This window comes from Malania oleifera, chromosome 3 (assembly GCF_029873635.1).
Source record: "Malania oleifera isolate guangnan ecotype guangnan chromosome 3, ASM2987363v1, whole genome shotgun sequence".
Lineage (NCBI taxonomy): Eukaryota > Viridiplantae > Streptophyta > Magnoliopsida > Santalales > Ximeniaceae > Malania > Malania oleifera.
The window spans coordinates 124,894,392-124,909,910 of NC_080419.1; the positions used below are offsets into that span (position 1 = coordinate 124,894,392).

Consider the following 15,519-nt stretch of genomic DNA (forward strand, 5'->3'; position numbering starts at 1 on the left):
TAATTTCATTTGAATTTCATTTTCCACACCTTTTATTTAGTGACAACAATGATCTCTATGCTTAGAACTAAGCACAACAACCCATTTCCAAATTTTCCAGCATGTAAAACCATTGATGAAGATCAGTTATGCCTCATCACTCACATGGACAACACATGCACACACACGCATGCTTTGTTTGGGGGGGGGTGGAGGGAAGATATTTGATATAATGAAAAGAGAAATATATTGTGATCGGGGGAGAAATTAAAAAGAATGGAGCATAAGATGTCCTCCTATAAGAATAAGAAACAAAAAGGAAAATAAAAATACAAAATTGATTAGCTAAAACCAAATTTATCAACCCTGCAAAGCCAAAGAATCCCACTGAAAGCCTGTATGCAATTCCCATGAAGCAAGCAGACAAAGAAGCTTGTAAGATGCAAGAAGACCTTTTCTCCCAAGCAACTTCAAAGACAAAGATGGGCCCTTGAACATTAGAGCATTTCTCTCCAATCAGATGCCCAAAACACCACAGCATTCTAGCATCCTTCCTTCAATAACAAAAAAAAAAAAAAAACCAAGCCTCAGGTCCCACTAGGTGGAGTTGGCTACATGAATCCATTTCTGCCAATTCACACGTCAAGGGCATTTTCCTTGGCTTAAGATCTATTTAATCCCTCTTCACAATCTCATTCTGTGTCATTTCAGATCTACCCTTACCCCTTCGACTACCGGTAACAGTAACGAGCTCACTCCTCCTCACTAGTGCACTATTTGGTCTATGTTTCAAATGTCCAAGCCATCTAAGTTGCCCCTCCCTTATCGTGTCTTCAACCGGCGGCACTAGGCCTGACTTATTACAAATATGTATTTTCCTTGATTTATCCTTTAATTTTATACCACTAATTCACCTTAATATTCGCATTTATTTTGTTTCTTAGTTGCCCAACATTACCACTTAATGGGACTAAGGCTTGGTTTTGTTGTTGTTGTTGTTGTTGTAGTTGCCCAACATTCTGCTCCATAAAGCATGGCTACTCTTATAGATGTCCTATAGAACTTTCCCTTTAGCTTTAAGTGTACTCTATGATCACATAGCATTCACGACGCACTCCTCCATTTTAGCCAACCTACTTTAATTCTATGTACTACATCCTCTTCAATTTCTCCTTCCAGTTGCATGATAGATCCAACACATCAAAACCTAGTGCTATTAATTTCTTGCCCACCATGTTTAATCTTTTTCTCCTATATTCCTCTTACCATAGCTGAAAACTACATTTCATATATTCCATCTTATTTCTATTTATTCTCAAACCTCTAGATTCTAAAGCTTCTCTCCTTACTTTCGTCAATCAACACAATATCATTTGCAAACAACTACCATGGTACCTCATTTTGGATACTCCTAGTGAGTTCATCAATCAATAGAATGAAAAAATACAGGCTCAAAGCAGATCCTAGATGCACACTTATTATGATTGCAAAATCCCTAGTCCCTTAACCTGAGTGCTAATCATTTTATCATACATATCCTTAATAACATCAATATACCTACTATACACTCTCTTCTTTTTTAAAACCCACCATAGAACTTCCCTAGGCACCCTATCATAGGCTTTCTCTATGTCAATAAACACCACGTATACTCTCTTTTTTTTAAAACCCACCATAAAACTTCTCTAGGTACCCTATCCCTATGCAAGTCCCTCTTCTTTTCCCTAAAATTTTCTATTTAATCTTCTTAAAAGATCCAAGCATAAACCCAAATTGATTTTCTAATACGTAATACCATGTTTCTAACCTTATTCTATATTCAATTACCCTTTCCCACAGTTTCATTGTATGACTCAAGTTTAATTCCACAATAGTTATTACAATTTTGAATATCACCTTTATTTTTGCATATAGGAATTAATGTGCTCTTCCTCCATTCATTTCTCATTTTCTTTGTTTTTATAGCTATGTTGAATAAATTTGTAAACCAAATACATCCACTATCCCCTAGACATTTCCAAACTTCAATTGGGATGCTATTTGATTTTATAGATTTTCACTTCATTTTTTTAAGGCCATCTTAACTTCAATTACTCTAATTTTGCGAATAAATCTCATATTTTTTTTGCATTTTCCTTATTTGTCACTTTAAAATTTAAGCCTTCAATCTAGTTTTCATTAGATAACCTATTAAAGTAGCCTTCAATCCTGCATCATTCTGGACGTGGACAGGTAAAGATGCTAGTTCAAGAAACTAGGATTAGATTAGCAACTTGGAATATTGGGACACTAACGGGTAAAAGCATGGAAATTGTGGATACAATGATCAGAAGAAGAATTAATACAATTAACCTTCAAGAAACTAAGTGGGTGGGAGAGAAAGCTAGAGAAATTGATAAATCAGGATTTAAACTTTTGTACACTTGGAAAAGAAAATCATAAGAATGAAGTAGGAATTATTATAGATCAGTGTTTTGAAAGGTGTTTTTGAGGCGCGCCTTGAGCGTTTTCGGACAAAAACACCTAAAGGTGTATGTGTAAAAGCGTAAATCCAATAAAGCGTACGCCTCAGCCAAAAAACCATGCTTTTTTACGCCTCATATGTAAGGCGTACGCCTTTCGGTATTCGTAAGTCCAGAACCCAAAACACACTGAAACCCTATCCTCCCTCTCTCTCCTGCGAAGCTTCTTCTCCTCTGCTCTGTCGCCAAAGCCTAATGAAGCCTTCGCTCTCTCTTCGAAGCTTGGACGAAACTCGACGAACCCTCTGCTCTCTCTCAAAGCCTCAACGAAGCCTCTGCTCTCTCTTTCAAAGACTCGACAAAGCTCGGTGAAGCCTCTGCTCTCTCTTTCGAAGCCTTTGCTCTCTATCGAAGCCTCTACTCTCTCTTACGCCTCGACAAAGCCTCTACTCGAAGATCGACGAACCCTCCGCTCGAAGCTCGAAGCGTCTGCTCACTCTTACGCTTCTACGAAGCCTCTACTCTCTCTCTCTCTCCCTCTCGAAGTCTCTGTCAGACGGGTCTAACCATATTATTTGTACAATCAACCAAGAGTTGACTAAATGAATATTAAAAATTATTTCCATTTTCTCATAAGAGTTGGGTTCAAGCTGGAGAAGTTTCAAGCGTCTCCCAAACAACCCCTTAACAGGCTAGAGAAATTTGTAATTTGGCTTTTTATCTTCTGTTTGAAAACTTATGGCTTATTTTTAATACTTAAGAATTATATTTTTATTTTTTTCTCCATTATTCTAATATTTTTCTCATTTTTCTACTATATATAATTTTTTTTAATTATTAATTATTTTAAAAATACAAGCCCAAAATTCGCAGAGGGTAAAACGCCTCACCTTACGCCCTCGCCTTTTAAAACACTGTTATAGATAAAAACTTAAAAGATAGTGTTGTTGATGTAAATAAAGTAGGGGATAGAATTATAAAAATCAAGATGGTATTAGGAAAAGAGATAATAAATATCATTAGTGCTTATGCTCCTCAAGTCGGCTTAGCATAAAATCTTAAGAGACAATTTTGGGAAGATACGGATAGTATTATACAAGGCATACCAGGGACTAAGAAAATATTTATAGGAGGAAATCTAAATGGACACGTTGGAAAAGACAATAAAAATTATGAGAGGATACATAGAGGATATGGATATGGAGACAAAAATGAGTCTGGGGAGATGATCTTAGACTTTGCTATATCATATGATTTTAGTATAATGAATACTTGTTTTAAGAAGAGAGAAGAACACTTAATAACCTTTAAAAGTAGACAAAATATAAGTCAAATGGATTTTTTTTTTTTTTTAACTAGGAGGGTAGATCGTTTATCATGCAAGGATTGTAAAGTTATTCCAGGTGAAAGTCTAACCACACAACATAGAGTCTTTTGTGTTAGATATATGTATTAAATAATGGAAGAAAAAGGATAAAATAAATCAATGTAAGAGAACTAGATGGTGGAACCTAAAAGGAGAAAATATAATAAAATTTAAAGATAAAATGATCAAAGATGAGGATTGGACCATAGAGGATGGGATAGATACAAATACTCTTTGGATTAGATTAGCTAACTCTATTAAAAAGCTAACAAAAAAGATTTTAGGTGAATCAAAGGGAAGATTCTCGAATAGCAAAGAGAGTTGGTGGTTGGATAAAGATATACAAAAAATCATAAAGACAAAAAGACTTTGGTATAAAACGTAGCAAAAATGCAAAAACAGGGATAACTTTGAAAAGTATGAGGAGGTAAGAAAAGATGCAAAAAGGCTGTTAGTGAAGCTAAATACAGATCATTTAATAGTTTGTATGATAGATTAGATAAAAAAGAAGGGAAAAGAGATATATTTAAACTTGCTAAAACTAGAGAAAGGAAGAGTAAGGACTTAGGAAATATAAAATATATAAAAAGTGAGGAGAATATTGTCTTGGTTAAGGACGAAGATATTAAAGAAAAATGGCGAAGTTACTTTAGTAAGTTATTTAATGAAAACCAAATAGAAGGCTTAAACTTAGAATTGTCAAATAAGGAGACAACTAAAAATATGAGATTTATTCGCAAAATTAGAGTTAACGAAGTTAAGTTTGCACTAAAAAAGATAAAAAAATGGGAAAGCTATGGGACTAGATAACATCCCAATTGAAGTTTGGAAATGCTTGGGTGATAACAGAATTATATGGTTAACTAATTTAATTAATACAATTATAAAAACTAAGAAAATGTCAAATGAATGGAGGAAAAGCACTTTAATACCTATATACAAAAATAAAGGAGATATTCAAAATTAATATAACTATCGTGGAATTAAACTTATGAGTCATACAATGAAACTATGGGAAAGGGTAGTTGAACAAAGATTAAGGTTAGAAACGAAGGTCTCAGAAAATCAATTTGGTTTTATGCCTGAGAGATCTACCGCAGAAGCTATATATCTTTTAAGAAGATTAATGGAAAAGTTTAAGGAAAAGACGAAGGACTTGCATATGATATTTATTGACCTTGAGAAAGCATATGACAGGATACCTAAGGAAGTTCTATGGTGGGTTTTAGAAAAAAAAGGTGTATGTAGTAGGTATACTGATGACTTTTTGAGTCCGATCCTTATTTTGATGCTGACAAAACATAAGTATCTTATGTGTGCAATTAGTGTGTGAATAGGTTTACATAACAGCACAAACATAAGATACAGGAGTAATGGAAGCCTAGACGGAAATTAAAGCTCACATCATCCGGCATTTTTCCATCCACAAGAGCAAAAGAAGAAAAAGACGTTTACCTTTTATTGTAAATGCATTTAGTACTTAAGTTTTGGTCTTTAATGATTGCATTGCAGGCGTGATGGGATGAATGAGCTCAGAAGACCATAGAATGACCATAGGAATCCCTTAAGCTATAATGTCATACTTATAATAACAAGGACAAAAATTATTAGGTCAAAGAGAGGCATAACCTTAGTTTATCAAGGGGCTCAATCGACCGACCCCTTGGTGTTATAAATGCCTCGGTCGACCGAAAAGAGAGAAAGTCAAATTTTTGACTTGTCTTGGTCGACCGAACTGTTTTTGAACTAACCTTCCTTGGTCGACCGACCTATACAAATCTTACTTTTCCACCTGCCTTGGTCGACCAGCCATACAGTTCAAAATTGCCTTGGTCGACCAAACCTCATAGATGGTCAACCAGCCTTTTGCCTTGGTCGACCGAACCCACGAAGGGTTCAGAATCGCCCAAAGATGGTCGACCATCATGCTTCTCTAGTCAACCGAGCTTTGATTAAAAATGCAAGGTTTACATAGGTTGGTCGACCGGCCCTTACCCTTGGTTGACTGAACCTCTCAGGTTGCCAAGTTTTTACTGTGGTAAATCAAGGTTAATTTTAATTAAACCCCATTAAACTTTCTCCAAAATTCCTTCAATGTCCCCAACGGTTATATTTTATGGCAATTCTATAAATACCCCTTCATTTGGTCAAATTAAGGGTGATTAGCATTTTTTATTAGCAATATTTTCACTCTAAAATTATTGTGCTAATCTTGATATTTTTACTCACATACAAGCAAAACTTTTCACTCTCTTTCATATTGTTGCCTGCATATCTTTCTAGAAAGAGAACTTAGATCACACCTTCTTCATTTGCATCCTAATTGCATCTTGAAGTTAGGTTGAGTAGATTTTATTGTGAGATTTTCAAAGCATACTCAGAAGCTTAAACTCTCTCCTATATTTGCATTTGTTAATACTGATTGTTGAGAGTTAGCTTAAATGTTTTTCCCATAGTATTTTACTTATAAATATTTGATTGGGAAAAATCTTTCATAGCTTGTGATCTTGCATCCTTGTTACAAGATTCATAAGCTTGCTTCGAGATTCTAACAAAATATCTTCTAGCAAGCTTAAACTCTAATACCCATTGTGCTTCATATTTGAAAAGTATTATTGAGATATTTGCATAGGGTTGTTAAGATAATTTGATCATTTATATTGTGAATATACCATCTAGAATCAAGGATCTCACTCACTCACACATATACATATAGATATACATATTGTTGTGAGTTGATAAATTGTATTAACAAGATCTCACTTGAGCCTAAACTCCCATCATCTATGAGTGCATTGAATATATTGGTGTACATATCTGCTTAGTGTAAGAAGCATCTTTATTGTACACAAATTGAATATTTGTTGTATTCCGACATGTGGTCGGAAGAGGGAGACTTGCCCTGTGAAAAATCCCGAATTGCTCAGAATCAGTTAGGAGAGCACCGGATAGACTTAGATCCGGTTAAGAAAGTCCCGAACTTATTCAGACCCGGTTAGGAAAACTAGGTGCACCATCCTGTAAGGTGTTGTAATCGGTGTCGCTCCACCCACAAGTGAGCATTAGTGGAATCCTCGAGCTCGCGAGCTAGAGGCGAGGACATAGGCAGTATTGATAGAAACACAACAATAAATTTTGTGTCGGCCCTCTATTTTATTTCCGCATGTTCAATTTCAGCTCATGTATGTTTTATGTTCGATTTATTAATGCTATACATGTGTTTAATTATTTGAATATTTGATTGGGTTTCTAATTATATAGAAAGACCCTAGATTTGTGTAATATTGTTTGTGGAATTTCAAACTGACTTAAGAAAAAATTTTTAAATATCCAATTTACCCCCTCTTGAGAATACACCAATTCCAACAATTGGTATCAGAGTCTCATTGCATAGACTTAAACGTTTTTGCAAAAGATCGCAATGGCTCACATTGATGTATCCTTATTCGGTGAGGGACAGTCACTTATTAGGCCCCCTGTATTTTGTGGTGTCAATTACACCCATTGAAAAATTAGAATGAGCGTTTTTATAAAATCAAAGGACTGGGGGGTCTGGCAAGTGATTGATAAGGGAATTTGTATGCTTGAAAATGAAAATGATATTAATTTGTTGCATGCAAATTCACATGTCATGGATCTACTGTATTGTGCTTTAAATTATAATATTTTTCTTGAGATCATGACATGCTCTAGTGCCAAGGATATATGAGAAAAGCTAGACAGGAGGTATGGAGTAACGAAGAAAGAAGAGACTGCCACTGCAGAAGCTCCAAGCTCAAATGATCAGGTAGTGGCAGATCATAGGCTAATTGCATTAGCAGACAACGAGGTATATAATCCTCACTCTATATCGTTTGATGATTCGTGCGCTCAATGTTGCAATATATCTTACGAAGAATCATCGGATGACCTCTATGATAAGTCTGTCTATAATGCATGCATTGATTCATGTGATAATTATTTTGATAAATCTTGTGACGAATCAATTGCTGAAATTTATAATGAAAGCATGTCCTCTCCTGAAAAACTAAAGAATACTTTATTAAAAATACGTAAGGTTCTAGTTAGGATGTCTAAGCAGAAAATGATCTTGAAAAAGGAAAATAAAAGGGTGGCAAAGCAATTTGGAGAAATAAAAGATTATCATGCCACCTTAGAAAAGAGAAAGATTAAGAAGATATTAAAAATTATCTGCTTAGAAGAAGAAATGGATAATTATTCTAGAGTTACACTCAAAGTTAAAAATGAAAAGAATAATCATATTAAACCCTTAGGAATCAAAAAGAAAAATCTTTTCAAAAAGAGTACGGGCTTGGCTTATAAATATCACAATCATTTCTATGCCTCATCAAGCGAAAATAGAATAAATAAGCATGCTCCTTCACATACATACAAAACTTGCTTATTTTGTAAAATGAGATGGCATACCCAATCACGAGGCTTAGAAAAGAAGATGATATGGGTGATTATGAAAGCAAACCTCTCAAGACCTAAAGAAGAATGGATTCCAATTGGAATAATTGCTTAATTCTTTCTTAGTTCTTGGGTTTAGGAGTAATGATGACTAAAAGGCATAGGAAGTGGTTTGGGCTCAAAATGTCGAATCTTAGTATATGCATTCACTATACTATTATTATCCTAAGACTTACAAGAAAGTTTAGCCAATACAAAAATTCAAGGAATTTATCCAATCTGAACTTCATGCATAAACATCATAATGATTGGGTAAAATACGAAATCATTGGATATTGCATGCTAAAAGGAAAATCCACTTCCAAATGGACAAGGCACCTTTTCCTGGCAAATAAATCTTAATGCTTAATCCTTGCTTAAAGTTTGAAAATCCTCAGTTAAGCATATTTTGTCCATTGCACAAGTTTGACCTTTAGGAAATCCATTTCATACTATATATCATCTTATCCTAAAACTCTTCTTGGTGACTAAAAGCCTTGACCAAATATTAGTCATCACTCTAAGTCATAAGCACTGATCATTATAAACTCCATATTTATTAAGTGTTTATTCAAAGACATCCTTCTGAAATCAAAATTAGAGACATCGACTAAGATATTCAAGTCTTATTGTTCAATCAAAATAATCCCTTGTGCTCTAAATGTAAAATTCTCTAATTTTGATTCATGATAATGCCGTCTTCCTCAAGTGGCAAACTTTACCACTCCACGATCATATCTGGTAAAGTATCATCCACTCCTTGGTTGGTATCCTTGCTCAAAAGTGTGATCATATCTAAAGGATACTTTCCAATCACCAAAGAGCATCATTCAAGAACGTTCATATACTCATAATGCTCTTTGCCCAATTTGTTTGGACATGTTCTCTTCTACGAATATATCTTGAATTTTGTCCATTCGTAATCACTTCTGAATACTCTTATGAACATAATAGAAATTTAATCCTTAAGAGTATTCACTTTTCCTACAAGCTCTCAAACTTCAATCAAATCTTTTAGAGCTTCAAATGATTTTGAATGGCTAAAGTGGTTGCACTAGGTTTCAAATCTAGATGGTGAAATGAAATTTCAAAGAGACCTATGCACATGTAGTTAAAATTCAAAGCCATTCGATCTTATGCCTCTCATGAGTTGAAATTCATAAGAATAGAGGCAAATGGAGGCTTATGACCCTGAAGAAGTATTACTTGTTATTTTTTGGTCCTCTAAGCCAAAGCATTCACGACCAAGTTTGAATCATTGAAAATTTAGTGTACTTGGCTAAATTTTTTTAAAATTGATAAAGGCATATGAAGGTAACAGTGCATAACTCAGGGGGAGCTTATATCTTTCATGGCCATATAAATTAAAACGCTCTTATTATCTTGTATCATTTATGCTTATATGCCCATATAAGTGCAGCATTGCAACACACTATCCATAATTCAATAAATGGTTAAATTTCTTTGATGGATAGTTTATATCTTTTCCTAGCACGAACTATCATTGAGCTATACTCAATATCTTGAGTTAATTGTCTACTAAAATGCATGCTTGTATTGAATGTCACCTGCATGGCTGATGCAATGATGAGAATTGCATACTAGTAGTAGAATTAGGTTGTTGCATGCTTTATATGAATTATCTACTAAAAATAACCAATTATCAGGTACAGGTTTTATGGAAAAATATCTGACTTACAGACGGCATGCTGCCGAAATTTTATTAATTTTTTTCCCAAAATAAAACCTTGTACAAAGATAATTATGATAAAAATAACGCTAAAATTTTTTGAAAGTATGAGTGAAAATTTATTGAATATAATTTCATACTTACATAATCATCACCTATTCAGAAGAGTTGTGCTCCATCCCTATAGAAAGAACATAAAGGACTCATATGCATCACACATATTTAGCTTTTTTGAATATTGAGGCTCTTCTTGAAACCCGAACATCATATCCAGCTCTTAAAGCTATATGATTAGATATGGATTGTACTCAGGGTTATGAACATTAAATCATGCCTTAATATATCTTTTCTTATGCATCTATAGTCTATAGGGAGACTATACTAGTCAAGTGATAAAGATCATTGAATCGATACTCAGTATCATGGTATTAAATAACGGCCGTTATGTAACGGAAAATCATCTCTCCGATTCCGTTACAGCCCGCATTAGCGGTGAGCAGAAAATTCACGTGCGTAACGGCCGTTACAGAACCGTAACGGCTGAAAACGGCTGTTACACTAACGTTACGACCCATAACGTCCGTTACGACACATTACAGCCTACAGCCCCTTACACTACTGCATACCTTCCTTATCTCCTCAAATCGGCTCCATTTTGTGTGTCTCTCTCCATCATCTAGCTTAGATCTCCTCATTTGAAGCCTCCAAAGAAACAAAAGCAGCTTCGAAGCTTCGATTTGTTGTGTTGTTCCCTCTTTCACTCTTCGTCTCTTTTGTACACCTTCAATCTACGGATCTGAAGCTTCAAAATCCCCAAAATTAGCTTCGATTTTTGCCTTGAAGGTGTTCTTCGCAGTTCGCAGCCATCGCAGGTCAGCTGACTGGCAGTTCGTCTTGAAGGTGTTTGATTTTTCCCTTGAAGGTGTTTCGATTTTTCCCTCTTCGTCAATTCGTCTCCAGGTCGCCTCCATTCGCAGGCTCGCAGTCGCAGCTCCAAAAATAAGTTTTGAAGCCTTCGATTCCCCCAAATTTTGGGCGCTTGCAGGTTGCAGCTCTCTTGCAGCTTCGGTGGGGACTCGGGACTCGGGAGTGGGCATGTTTCTTCAGTTCTTCTACTTCATTGGTTAATGTAATTGTAAATTACCAATTTATTCTAAATTAATAATTTAGTTTATTTTATAATTTCAGTTTATATTTATTATTTAATTAGTATGCAAATTTATAAATGATTATATAAGTAGAATTTATTAATTAAAATAAAAAAATTAGTATAAAATTATTAAAACATAAAATTTATAAAGATAGAGAGTTAAAGTACAGATTTAGTAAAAAATTATTAATTAATATTCTACATAATTATTTTTTTAAATACCTTAACTATTAATAATTTAATATTAGATCTAAAATTTATAATAAATCCTAATTTCTACACAATTAGTCAAGTCTCAAGTGACTCAAGTACACTACCATTTAAATAATTAAATTGTAAGATTTACAATTCCATATTTATTTTTTTAAATTGTAAATTGTAATATAAATTATTGTATTGTAATATAAATTATTGGGTCTATTGACTCATTTTAAGTAACTTTATGTCTTTAATCAATTGATTCTTCATTTTAATTACATTTCTACATCTTTTTTACCCATTAAACTAATGTAAACTTTAAAAAAATATGCCTTTTTTTGTAAGCAGCGCACTAAAATTAATATAAAAATCATAATGCCTATTAAAAAGCATTTGTAGGTTGAATGAAGGTTGTCAAAATTCATTAAAAATCATGCATTAATGGATTTCATGCTTATTTTTCAATTTTGGCATGGTTGCGCATGTGTGAAAAAAATTCACAGCTGTTATGCCCGCTTCCCGTTATGTAACACCCGCGTCTCCCACGTCCCACGACACCCGCGACCGTTACGCGACGTTACCCACTACCGCGATTTTGAACCATGTTCAATATAGTTATTCTTATTATTAATTGCTTATACTGTTTTACACTTAAACCCAAATTAATCTTTGATAAGTATAAGCACTTAAAAGCATCTAAGCAACTACTCAATTTCATAGGGGGAGCATCTAAATATACTTTCTTATCTTGTTATGCTCACCAATAATTTCTACTTAGATCTAATGTTGAACTATCTGTGGCATGTGCTTAATTATAATGATTTTATTGAAAATCTTGATTTGAAATATATGGTTTAGCCAGTGTCTTAGGTTCTGCCATGTGATCCTTGGTTTCAAATTGTTTTGATATTTTTAGGATCCATATGGTTGCCTGTTCTGGTTATGTTATGACTTGTGCTTAAATGTTTAATCCAGAACAATGATGCTTGCTTGAGCCTTGCATTAAAGTTTCTTTTTCAGCAAGCATCATCCTCAGTACATTTTGAAATCATCAAAGGGGGATTTTTCAAATGCTTTATGGCAAGAAACACTTTAAAAGTTAAAATTCTTTATATCTTGCCTTATTATTATTATTATTATTATTATTATTATTATTATTATATATTGCACAACTAGTTTGTTGATTAAATATGAAAATGAATGTGAACCTATTAGACTGAAATCATACTCAAACCAACTTGCAAAGGTTTGTGGATAATTCTAGTCTAACCTTGTTTGTCATGCTACTTTAATCTTAAGTGACCAGTTATATTGATCTATGTGCTCAATTGCCATATTTTTCAAAACAATTATATCTTTTTGTGTGTGCCCAAATTTTTTTAAAATAGGGGGAGTTCTCTTGAGCTAAGAATTTTTTACATGCCCATATCTTATACTAAAAAGGAGGAGAATTTTAATGCTCAAATGGTTTTATAACTTATCCCTCTTGCTGATGACAAAAGGGGGAGAATCTTTCTGAGCAAAATGTTTGAAAATAATTCTTAAAAGGGGGTTAAACATCTGAGTTGCATGCATGTCTGTGTTTGTACCTTATTGCTAAAATTAAATGCATAATTTAGTTGAAATGTCTTCTTTCTTAAATATGCTTAAAACTTTATGGTTTATTTTTAAGCTCTGCATAGTGTTAGGGGGAGCCCTTTCTGGTTGAACCCATTTTGCTCTGGTGCGTTTGTCATCATCAAAAAGAAGGGAGATTGTTGACTTTTTGAATGTGATCCCTATTTTGATGCTGACAAAGCACAAGTATCTTATGTGTGCAATTAGTGTGTGAACGGGTTTACATAACAGCACAAACATAAGATACAGGAGAAATGGAAGCTTGGACGAAACTTAAAGCTCACATCATCCGGCATTTTTTCCATCCACAAGAGCAAAAGAAGAAGAAGACGTTTACCTTTTATTGTAAATGCATTTAATACTTAAGTTTTGATCTTTAATAATTGCATTGCATGCGTGATGGGATGAATGAGCTCAAAAGACCATAGAATGACCATAGGAATCCCTTAAGCCATAATGTCATACTTATAATAACAGGGATAAAAATTATTTGGTCAAAGAGGGGCATAACCTTGATTCTTCAAGGGGTTCGGTCGACCGACCCCTTGGTGTTATAAATGTCTCAGTCGACCGAAAAGAGAGAAAGTCAAATGTTTGACTTGTCTTGGTCGACCGAGCTGTTTTTGAACTAACCTTCCTCGGTCGGCCAACCTATACAAATCTTACTTTTCCACCTGCCTTGGTCGACCAACCATACAGTTCAAAATTGCCTTGGCATAGATGGTCAACCAACCTTTTGCCTTGGTCGACTAAACCCAGAAAGGGTTCAAAATCGCCCAAAGATGGTCGACCATCATGCTTCTCTGGTCAACCGGGCTTTGATTAAAAATGCAAGGTTTACACAGGTTGGTTGACCGGCCCTTACCCTTAGTCGACCAAACCCTTTAGGTTGCCAAGGTTTTACCACGGTAAACCAAGGTTAATTTTAATTAAACCCCATTAAACTTTCTCCAAAATTCCTTTTATGTCCCCAACGGTTATATTTTATGGGAATTCTATAAATAACCCCTTCATTTGGTCAAATTAAGGGTGATTAGCATTTTTAATTAGGAATATTTTCTCTCTAAAATTCTTGTGCTAATCTTGATATTTTTACTCACATACAAGCAAAACTTTTCACTCTCTTTCATATTGTTGCTTGCATATCTTTCTAGAAAGAGAACTTAGATCTCACCTTCTTATTTGCATCTTAATTGCATCTTGAAGTTAGGTCGAGTAGATTTTATTGTGAGATTTTCAAAGCATAATCAGAAGCTTAAACTCTCTCCTATATTTGCATTTGTTAATACTGATTGTTGAGAGTTAGCTTAAATGCTTTTCCCATAGAATTTTACTTATAAATATTTGATTGGGAAAAACCTTCCATAGCTTGAGATCTTGCATCCTTATTGCAAGATTCATAAGCTTGCTTCGTGATTCTGACAAAATATCTTCTAGCAAGCTTAAACCCTAATATCCATTGTGCTTCATATTTGAAAAGTATTATTGAGATATTTGTTTAGGGTTGTTAAGATTCTTTGATCATTTATATTGTGAATATACCATCTAGAATCAAGGATCTCACTCACTCACACATATACATATAGATATACATATTGTAGTGAGTTGATACATTGTATTAACAAGATATCACTTGAGCCTAAACTCCCATCATCTGTGAGTGCATTGAATATATTGGAGTACATATCTGCTTAGTGTAAGAAGCATCTTTATTGTACACAAATTGAATATTTGTTGTATTCCGACGTGTGGTCGAAAGAGGGAGACTTGCCCTATGAAAAGTCCTAAATTGCTCAGACTCAGTTAGGAGAGCGCCGGATAGACTTAAACCTGGTTAAGAAAGTCCCGAACTGGTTCAAACTCGGTTAGGAGAACTAGATGCACCATCCTGTAAGGTGTTGTAATCGGTGTCGCTCCACCCGCAAGTGAGCATTCGTGGAATCATCGGGCTTGCGAGTTAGAGGCAGGGACGTAGGCAGTATTGGCCGAACCCTGATAAAAAAATTTTGTCGGCCCCCTATTTTTTTTCCGCACGTTCAATTGCAGCGCATGTATGTTTTAAGTTTGATTTATTATATGCTATACATGTGTTTAATTGTTTGAATATTTAATTGGGTTTCTAATTATATAGAAAGATCCTAAATTTGTGTAATACTGTTTGTGGAATTTCAATTGACCTAGGAGAAAATTTTTAAATATCCAATTCACCCCCCCTCTTGGGAATACACCAATTCCAACATATACCGATGTCATTAAGGATATGTACAATGGAGTAATGACTAGCGTAAGGACTATAGATGGAGAATTTAGAGAGTTTCCAATCACCATAGGTGTACATCAAGGATCTGCTTTAAGCCCTTATCTTTTTGCTTTAGTGATGGACCAATTGACTAAGAGTATTCAAAAGGAGGTTCCATGGTGTATGTTATTTGCAGATGATATCGTATTAATTGACGAAACTAGGGGCAGAATAGAGGCTGAGTTAGAATTATGGAGAAAAGCTTTGGAATTTAGAGGCTTTAGGATAAGTAGAAATAAGACAGAATATATGAAATGTAATTTTAGTAATGATAGGAGGAATATTGGAGACAAAGTTAAACTTGAT

At 34.4% G+C, this 15,519-nt stretch overlaps 1 protein-coding gene across 2 annotated transcripts in view; it reads right to left on the reverse strand.

The window, feature by feature from the left end:
• Positions 1-15,519, reverse strand: part of LOC131150973 (uncharacterized) — a 29,463-nt gene that overhangs the window by 1,121 nt on the left and 12,823 nt on the right. The gene's annotated exons all lie outside the window — the stretch shown is intronic.